Source organism: Triticum urartu, chromosome 1A (assembly GCF_056163025.1).
Source record: "Triticum urartu cultivar PI428250 chromosome 1A, HENAU_Tu73, whole genome shotgun sequence".
Taxonomy (NCBI): Eukaryota; Viridiplantae; Streptophyta; class Magnoliopsida; order Poales; family Poaceae; genus Triticum; species Triticum urartu.
This window is the reverse complement of record NC_141873.1, coordinates 178,330,291-178,340,712: the sequence shown is the minus strand read 5'-3', so window position 1 is coordinate 178,340,712 and position 10,422 is coordinate 178,330,291.

The following is a 10,422-nucleotide window of genomic DNA, read 5'->3' as shown; positions in this document are numbered from 1 at the left end:
TGAAGTTCTCTTCCTTATAAAAATCATTCATGAATTGCTTGTATGACCAACGTTGTGATTGTCAAGCTTCAAAAGATTTCACTTTCTAAACCCAATGTGAAGCTACTACTAGGCATGATATGAACATATAATTTCAACTTCATCATATTCAATTCATTAAACAATTTACTCATAAGATATAGGTGAAGCACAAGAGTAAAAGGCAAAATAGTCCAAAAAGATATAAGTGAAGATCAAACGAGTAGTTAAGTAAATGGGTAGCTATTTGAGGACTCTCTCTTATTTAAAAACTTTCATATCTAAGTATTATATTAAAACAGAAAGCAAAACAAAATAAAATGACATTTCAAGAATAGCACACATCATGTGAAGAAGCAAAAACTTAGGCTCAACTGATACTAACCGATAATTGTTAGAGAAGAAAGGTGGGATGCCTACCGGGGCATCCCCAAGCATAGATGCTTGAGTCTTCTTGAAATATTATATTGGTATGCCTTGGGCATCCCCAAGCTTGAGCTTTTGTGTCTCCTTAATTCCTTTTATATCACGGTTTCCCTAAATCTTAAAAACTTTGTCCACACAAAACTCAACAAGAACTCATGAGATAAGTTAGTATAAATCAATGCAAAACCTTATCATTCTCTACTGTAGAAAATCACTAAAATTATTATTTAACATTGCATACTAAATGCCTCCGCATATTTAATAGTCCTATCCTCAAATAGAATCATTAAACAAGCAAACATATGCAAACAATGCAAACATAATAGCAATCTGTCAAAACAGTATAGTCTGTAAAGAATGCAAGAATATTAATACTTATTTAACTCCAAAAATTCAGAAAAACTACCACAATGTAAAAAAATAATCATACTGTAACATCCCAATTTTCAATTTGGATGTTATTCATTAGATCATCATATGCATCCATAATTTGTGCATTTTTTAATTTGTTTTATTTGGAATTTTGATCCTAGAAACCTTAAGCAACTCAAGGACCCATTGAGAGAGTTGGAGGTTTTCACAAAAATCCATTTTTGAATTTTTCAAAATTGGAAAATTGGATCAAAATGATTTCATTCGAAATTATTTTTCCAATTATTTCAAAATAAATAAAATAATGAGAGAAGATAATATGACTTCTTCAAAGCAGCAAGGAAATATTGGAAATTTAATTTTGAATAATTGTTTTTATTATTATTTGCAATTTTATTCGTTTGCATTTTATTAAATTAGGGAAAAAGATACATTTCTAAAAATTGCATTTAGCCTAGAAAAATGTTCACATTGTCCCAAATATTAGGAGGGGATGGTGAAAATTGTTTCTGGAATTTTAGAATTTTTTTATTCGGATTTTTCTTCACGACGCTATTTTAAAAAGGGGTTTTCGGCCGAATAGGGCCGGCCCAACTGGCGCCAGGCCGCGGCCCAGCCACCACCGCCTCGCTCGTCCGCCTCCGGGACAGAGTCCCGTGCCGCGCCGCTACCCGCCGGAGTCCGGGTCAGACTACTGGCCGTCACCGCCTCTTCTTGCCCCCTCCACGCCTCGCACCCCCCGGGCCCCTTTTAATATCGCCGCCCCCGACCCCCTTCTCTCCTCATCAGCCGCCGCCGCCTCCTGCCGCCACTGCCGCTATCGCTTCTGCGCCGCCCCGCACCACCGCCGCTGACGCCGTAGCCGCCGCTCCGCGCAGTCGCCGCTGCCGCTTGCAGTCGTCGCCGCAGCCCCGCGCAACCGCCGCCGTCGCCGAGGTCACCGGAGCCCGCCACTGCCGCCACTGATGACCCGCCGCCCAATTCGCCTGAACCGGCCGAACCGTTATTCGGCTGTTCCTGTTTTTTAGTTTTCGTTTTCTTTACTAAAAACTCAGTTTATTATTTAGTTTAGTTTATTTAGCGGACGTTCGTCCGTTATTCTTCGGTAACAAATGGTTTTCGTTTGTTAGGTCTCTGTAGTGAACATTCATTTGTTAGATTTTTTGCTTTTTCTATTTGTTTACGACCAGGGACCTATCCATAATTATTTTCATCGCAGATTAGTCCCTGATCATTAAACAATAACAACCTTTTGCTCGTTTATCCAAATCCAACGAAACCAATGCCAAATTCTTTGTTACGTTCTCCTCTGTCTAGATAATCAACTTGAACATGTTTTTGAAAATTTAAAATTTGGTTTCGAACAAATTTGAATTTGAACTTCTTTTGATCGTAACTTTAGTTTCGTATCTCCAATTTGATTGATTCTTTTTCCAAAAGAAAGCTCTTCACTTGAACTTTCTGTTAGATCTTTTTATTTTGTTTTACCTTTGCATCTTATGCTTGAGTGCTTATGTATACTATTGTTTGTCTATGATAGATTTTCCGGAGTGGGAAGCTTAGTACTACGAATCTCTAGGGTTTTCCGACCGTCATCAACGCAAGTTACAGTTTGATCATATCCCTGTATTACCCAGTTTTTATGCATTAGTTTCAATCCTCCAACAATGCATGAGTAAGATTGGGAAACATGTGGTTGTTGTTAAGTAGTTGATGAGGTAGGAACCTAATACCTTTTATCACCCTAGGAATATACGTTATGCTCATATTGCTTAGCCATGCTTGTAGACGGGGATTGGTATGTGTGATTCATGAAAGTTGCGAGAGTAATAACTAAGGGAAACTTAAGGTGGCTACTTGAATACAAATATGGGTGGATTGTTTGTGGGCACCTAGAGAATCCAGTGTTGTCCTAGGTTATCCCGAAGTACCCGTGTGATCATCCTATGGAATGCCACCCAGGCTCAAAGGGATCATAAGATTATTCATGCTAGAAACTCCCGTGTGCAACCACAAGCCATTATGGGCTCTGGCATAGTTGAGTAAGTTGTGTGACCTCTTTCAGTGGTAGGCTAGCAGACGTAGGGAAAAGGAGGTGTAACTGTCTACCTAGAGTAAAGAGGTAATGCTTCAGAAAGACTATGTCTCGATCTTTCGATCATGGATGTGGTCGAGTCTTATGGGGAAAATTGTGCAAATCTCTACAGAGTGTATAAACTAATCATGGTTAGTCGTGTCCCTAATTATGGACATCTTGAGTATCTGGTATTTGAATTATTGGTTGATCTCATCGCTTTACTTAATGATTTTGTTGGGTTATTAATACTATTTTGGTATTGAGTTGAGGGAACCTTCTCAATAATGGCATAAACTTGGTAGTTAAATAAAAAATCTATTCCTTTTTGTTGGAGGGAAAAATTAGCTTTATGCAAATATTAAACTTAGAGTCTCCACCAGCCAAATATGCATGTAGTGGTAGCCATTATTTTATCATTTTCTCTGTAGTGTGATCTTGCCAGCATATTCCATGTGCTGACCTACACGGCTGAAACATATCATGTTGTAGAATTTTCAGACGAAGAGTAAGATGTGATAGGTCATTGTCATGCACTCAGTTTTGCCATGGAGTTGGATGGACTCATTTATCTTCAAAGCTTCCGTAGTTATTGAGATGGCCTTCAGCCATATTAGTGTAATAAGTACTCTTTATGAGACACCCGATGTAATAAGTGTGTGATTGAACTCTTTTATAAATCCTTGAGTATTGTGTGTCAGCAATACCGATCCAGGGATGACACTTAAGGAAAAAGACTTCGATCCATTCTGGTTGGGTCACTACAAGATGGTATCAGAGCACATGCTGACTGTAGGACGCGACCACTAGGAAAAACCACATGATACTCTTCTCTACTCATTTATAACTCTTCTCTATTTCTACATTATAGATGTCGGACCCAAGGAACAAGTTCACCTAACCGGGCGACGACACCCCTTTCAGACAACACTTGAAGGAAGTCACTAGGTACCTGAAGATCGGCATACCAAGCTTCACCGGAACCTTCACCGCCACTTTACCAGAAGAGGAGCGCTGGACGATTCAAGTTTGTTTCCAGGAAGGACTTCTGCACCAATTACTGAGCCCATTGAGTTTTCCTTTGATGCACCAACCTGGAGTTTAGGGAAGAGCATGGCCGCTCACATCACCATTGGACGCATAGGCGAGCTGTACAACAAGGATCTTAAAGACACCACCTACCAGATATGTGGACGGCGAGATGAGCAATGGGAGATGATTCGCACCAAGAAGGATAGATCTATTGCATCCTACATATAGGAGTTGAACCAGCACATTCGTCGTTATGAGAACCAGATGTGCGCAAAAGTGATAGATATGAAGAAGTGATGACCCGAAATATGGAGCTAGAAGAGGAACTCAAGGCTACACGTGATGCATACGAAGAGGAAATTGATGTACTACTGGAGCATAATGAAGACCTGAAGAGGAAACTAGGAATACCCATGGCGATACCCGAGCCTGAAGTGGACATTCGTTCTGAAGACTACATCATACTAGATGACACACACACAGACCCTGACAGCGATGATGAAGACAATGATGATTATGAAGACGAAGTTGGAGAGGATATTATGGAGTCCTCCACCGATCAAAATTTCTAGTCGACCACCATATTACTATTAGTATTCTTCCAAGTAGTTAGAAATCGTTGCGAGTTTTTGGAACAGTAGCTTAGGTCGATTGTATGAATCTTGTTTGATTTGAGTGGTGTGAATTGAATATGTTTGTCTCATGTGCATATGGGTAGTAAAATATCTCTTTAGACCCTACTCTATTCTGTTCTCACCCCTCTAAACCTATCATATGCCTTCGAGACGTGACCCTGGATTCGTTTTCCCACCGGAGCTCACTCAGTTGATCCAACAGCAGAATGCCTTGATGCAGTTGCTAGTCTAGAACCAAGGCAACAACAACAACAACCCACTGCCACCACCCCAAGTTGACAACTTAGCCCGTTTGCTAAGGTTGAATCCGCCGGTATTTTCTAGCAGCACCGAGCCGATTGTTGCTGATGATTAGCTCCGCAAGATTGGATGGGAGCTGACCAACACAGGTTGCACTGATGCTGAGAAGGTGCACTTTGCCGCACATCAACTGGATGGACCCGCAGCCTCATGGTGGGATAACTAAACCGCAACTTCCCCCGTGGCCAATGTTACTTGGGATCAGTTTCAGCAGGCCTTCTGCACTGCACATGTCTCAGCTGGAGCCATGAGTATGAAGAAGCGTGAGATCCGCAACTTACGCCAGGGAAATCATACTGTGGTGCAGTACGTGGATGAGTTTAGTAAGTTAGCACGCTACGCCCCAGATGATGTGGCCATAGATGCCGCGAAGCAGGAGAAGTTTCTTGAAGGACATAATGATGAGCCGAGTATGCAGTTGATGGTGGCAACATTCACCAACTACCAGGAGCTGGTAGACAGGGCCCTCAGGATAGAAGGCAAGCGACAGCAGATACAGAATCGCAAGGGAAGTATGGATAGGGAAAGTAAAACACTGGAGCTCAGCAGAATCCCCGCTATTCCCCGTACTCGGGAGGGCAAACCATCATACCCATGGAGGACATAACAATGGAGGACATTCCCTCAATGGAGGAAATTCACACAACCATATTGGCCCTAAGAATGGTAATGGGAGTGGAGGAGACAACAACCAGAGCGGTTCCAACCCCTCTACACCCGCCAAGAAGGATCTGAGTCACATTACTTGTTTCAAGTGCGGGAATACTGGACACTACTCCACCTAGTGTCCTGAAGCAAAGAATGGTAATGGCAATGGAAGCTCAGGAAAGAAGCCAAGTCCCTTCACTAAAGGTCAGGTGAATCACGTCAACGTGGAGGAAGTTGAAGAGCAGCCTTACACAGTTATTGGTAAGTTTTTTATTAAGTCATTTACAACCCTTGTTCTTTTTGACACTGGTGCATCACATTCATACATATCCAGGGGATTTGTGGATAAGTTTGAGTAGCCAACCATAGCCCTTAGGTCACCCATGTTAGTGAGATCACCAGGAGCGGAATATATGGCTAGCCGAGGATGTTATCAGTTGCCATTGACCATAGGAAAGCATGTTTTTCCCACGGATCTCATTATTTTGGAATCACAAGGATTGGATGTAATACTAGGAATGGATTGGTTATCGAAGTATGGAGGAATCATCGATTGTGCTAGTAAGTCAATTCTTCTCACCACCCAGAGGGGAAATGGATCGAGTATGTGTCTAGGCACGCGCCAAGGAGGAATCAAGTAAATTCACTCTCGGGAGTTGTTCAAGAGGAAGTACCAGTTGTGAAGGATTATTCCGATGTATTCCTGGATGAATTACCAGGCATGCCACCAGACCGAGACATAGAGTTTTTGATCGAGCTATTGCCAGGCATCGGACCAATATCTAAGAGACCGTATCGGATGCCCGCAAATGACCTGGAGGAAATTAAGAAGCAGATTAAGGAGTTATTGGAGAAAGGTTATATTCGACCAAGTTCATCACCGTGGGGAGCCCCAGTGCTCCTAGTTGAGAAGAAGGATGGATCCTTGAGAATGGTTGTTGATTATCGTGCATTGACTGAGGTGACGGTCAAGAACAAATACCCTATGCCGATGATCAATGATTTGTTTAACCAGCTGCAGGGAGCTAAAGTATTCTCCAAGATTGATCTTCGATCAGGATATCACCAGTTGAAGATTCGAGAATAGGATATACCCAAGACAGCTTTTACCACAAGGTATGGGCTATATGAGTACACGGTCATGTCTTTTGGTTTGACTAATGCCCCTGCCTACTTTCTGAGTATGATGAATAAGGTGTTCATGGAGTTCTTGGATAAGTCTGTTGTGGTGTTCATTGATGATATATTGGTGTACTCGAAGAATGAAGAATAACACAAGGAACATTTGCGCTTGGTTCTCGAGAAGCTCAGGGAACATCAGTTATATGCCAAGTTCAGCAAATGTGAGTTTTGGTTGAAGGAAGTCAGATTTCTAGGACATGTTATATCTGGAGAAGGTATAGCAGTAGACCCTTCAAAGGTTCAGTCTATCACCGAGTGGTTGGCACCCACCTCGGTTGGAGAGATACGTAGTTTCCTTGGACTCGCGGGATATTATCGGAGATTCATTGAGAACTTTTCCAAGATTGTGAAGCCCATGACGGAGTTATTGAAGAAGGACAATAATTTCAAATGGACCGAGGAGTGTGAGGCGAGTTTTCAGGAGTTGAAGAAACGTTTGGTTAAAAACCCAGTGCTAATTCTTCCGAATATACGCAAGGATTTCCAGGTCTATTGCGACTCTTCTCGCCAGGGACTTGGAGGCATTCTTTCAAGAAGGAAGAGTGGTTTCATATGCCTCACGACAACTTCGACCTCATGAGTTGAATTATGCCACACATGATTTGGAGTTTGTAGCCGTAGTGCATGCCTCAAGACCTGGAGACATTTTCTTATTGGAAATCGTTGTGATGTTTACACGCGCCATAAGTGTTTGAAGTACATTTTCATGCAAAAGGAGTTGAACCTCAGGCAGAGGAGATGGTTGGAGCTCATAAAGGATTATGACATGAAACTGCATTATCATCTAGGAAAGGCCAATGTTGTAGCGGACGCCTTGAGCCACAAGAGTTATGTCAATACTCAAATAACTGGAGGTTTACCTCAGGAGTTAGCCGACGATCTCAGAGAACTTCGATTGGAGATAGTTCCAAGAGGTTTTGTTGAAACGTTGGAAGTTCAGTCCACTTTGTTGGGAAAGATCTGAGAAGCTCAGAAGACTGATACGGAAATTGCGGAGATAAAGGAAAAGATGAGCAAAGGAAAGGCAATGGTTTTCGTGAGGATGAACATGGAACTTTATGGTTTGAGGATCGCATCTATGTGCCAAATGAGCCTGAGATCAGGAAGTTAATTCTTCAGGAGGCTCACGATTCACCATACTCAATTCACCCCGGCAACACCAAGATGTATTTGGATTTGAAAGAACGTTTCTGGTTGACATGTATGAAGAAGGATATTGCCGAGTATGTAGCAGTATGTGACGTATGTCACAGAGTTAAGGCAGAACATTAGAAGCCAGCAGGATTACTTCAGCATTTGCCGATACCCGAATGGAAGTGGGATAAGCTTGGCATGGATTTCATCACCGGATTACCCAGGACACGTTCAGGATATGACTCCATCTGGGTAGTAGTTGATCGCTTGACCAAAGTGGCTCACTTTATCCCCGTGAAAACCACTTATACAAGCGCGAAGTTGGCTAACATATATATGACCAGGATCATATGTCTGCATGGAGTTTCGAGGACCATCTTATCAAATAGAGGAACACAATTTACCTCGAAGTTTTGGAATTAGTTATGCCAGACTTTGGGTACCAGGCTAGAGTTCAGTACATCCTTTCATCCGTAGACAGATGGACAGACTGAGAGAGTCAACCAGATTCTGGAGGACATGTTGAGAGCTTGTGCACTAGATTATGAATCTAGCTGGGATGATAATTTGCCCTATGTAGAGTTCTCCTACAACAACAGCTACCAAGCTAGTTTGAAGATGGCCCCTTCCGAAGCGTTGTATGGAAGGAGGTGCAGGACACCATTGATGTGGGATGAAGTTGGAGACCAACAATTCTTCGGGCGAGATTTAATCAGAGAGTCTGAGGAGAAGCTCAAGTTGACTCATGATAGACCCAAGGTAGCTCAGTCCAGGAAGAAGAGTTATGCCAATACTAAACGTAAGGGGGTAGCCTATGAAGTCGGAGACAGAGCATATCATTGTGTGTCACCACCTCAAGGAGTTAAATGATTTGGAGTTAATGGAAAGTTAGCACCAAGGTTTGCAGGGCCATACCGAGTTTTGGAGCGTATGGGTGAAGTTGCCTCCAAGTTGGAGATACACGAAGGCTTGTCAGGAGTTCATGATGTATTTCACGTTTTCTAGTTGAAGAAGTGCCATGCAGAGATGGCCGATATTCCTCTGAGAGATACAGTACCCCTGGAAGCAATTCAGTTAGAGAGTGACCTAACCTATGAGGAGAAACCCGTCAAGATTCTCGAGTTCGCCAACCGAGTTACGCGCAACAAGGTCATCAAATTTTGCAAAGTTTAGTGGAGCCACCATACCGAGGAGGAAGCCACCTGGAAGCGAGAAGAAGACCTCTAGAAAGACCACCCACACCTTTTTGCTAGCCAACCCGAATCTCGAGGACGACATTCATCTTATGGGGGTAGGTTTGTAACATCCCGATTTCCAATTTGGATGTTATTCATTATATCATCATATGCATCCATAATTTGTGCATTTTTGAATTTGTCTTATTTAGAATTTTGATCCTAGAAACCTTAAGCAACTCAAGGACCATTTGAGAGAGTTGGAGGTTTTCACAAAAATCCATTTTTGAATTTTTCAAAATTGGAAAACTGGATCAAAATGATTTTATTTGATATTTTTTCCAATTATTTCAAAATAAATAAAATAATGAGAGAAGATAATATGACTTATTCAAAACGGCAAGGAAATATTGGAAATTTAATTTTGAATAAATATATTTTTTATTATTTGAATTTTATTCGGTTGCATTTTATTAAATTAGGGAAAAAGATGCATTTTTAAAAATTGAATTTAGTCTAGAAAAATGTTCACATTGTCCCAAATATTAAGAGGGGATGGTGAAAATTGTTTCTGGAATTTTAGAAAAAAAAATTATTCGGATTTTTCTTCGCGGCGCTATTTAAAAAAAAGAAGAAAAAGGGGGTTCGTGGCCGAACAGGGCTGGCCCAGCCGCCACCGCCTCGCCCGTCTGCCTCCGGGAGGGAGTCCCGCGTCGCGCCGCCACCCGCCGCAGTCCGGTCGGACTCCTAGCCGCTGCCTCTTCTTGCCCCTCCTCCACGCCTCGCACCCCGGGCCCCTTTTAATACAGCCGACCCGGACCCCCCTCTGTTCTCATCAGCCGCCGCCGCCTCCCGCCGCCACTGCCGCGCCGCTGTCGCTTCCGCGCCACCCCGCTCCACCGTCGCCGACACCGTAGCCGCCGCCCCGCGCATTCGCCGCCGCCGCCGTCGCCGAGGTCATCGGAGCCCGCCACTCGCCGCCGCCGCCGATGACCCGCCGCCCGATCTGCCTGAACCAGCCGAACCGGTATTCGACTGTTCTGGTTTTTTTAGTTTTCGGTTTTTCTAAACACCTGGTTTATTATTTAGTTTAGTTTATTTAGCGAACATTCGTCCGTTAGTCTTTGGTAGCGAACGGATTTCGTTCGTTAAGTCTCTGTAGCGAACGTTCGTTCGTTAGATTTTTCCTTTTTCTGTTTGTTTTCGGCCAGGGACCTATCCATAATTATTTTCATCACAGATTAGTCCCTGATCTTTAAACAATCACAAATTTTTGCTCGTTTGTTGATAAACCACAAGTATAGGGGATCACAACATTTTTCGAGGGTAGAGTATTCAACCCAAATTTATTGATTCGACACAAGGGGAGCCAAAGGATATTCTCAAGTATTAACAGTTGAGTTGTCAATTCAACCGCACCTGAAAG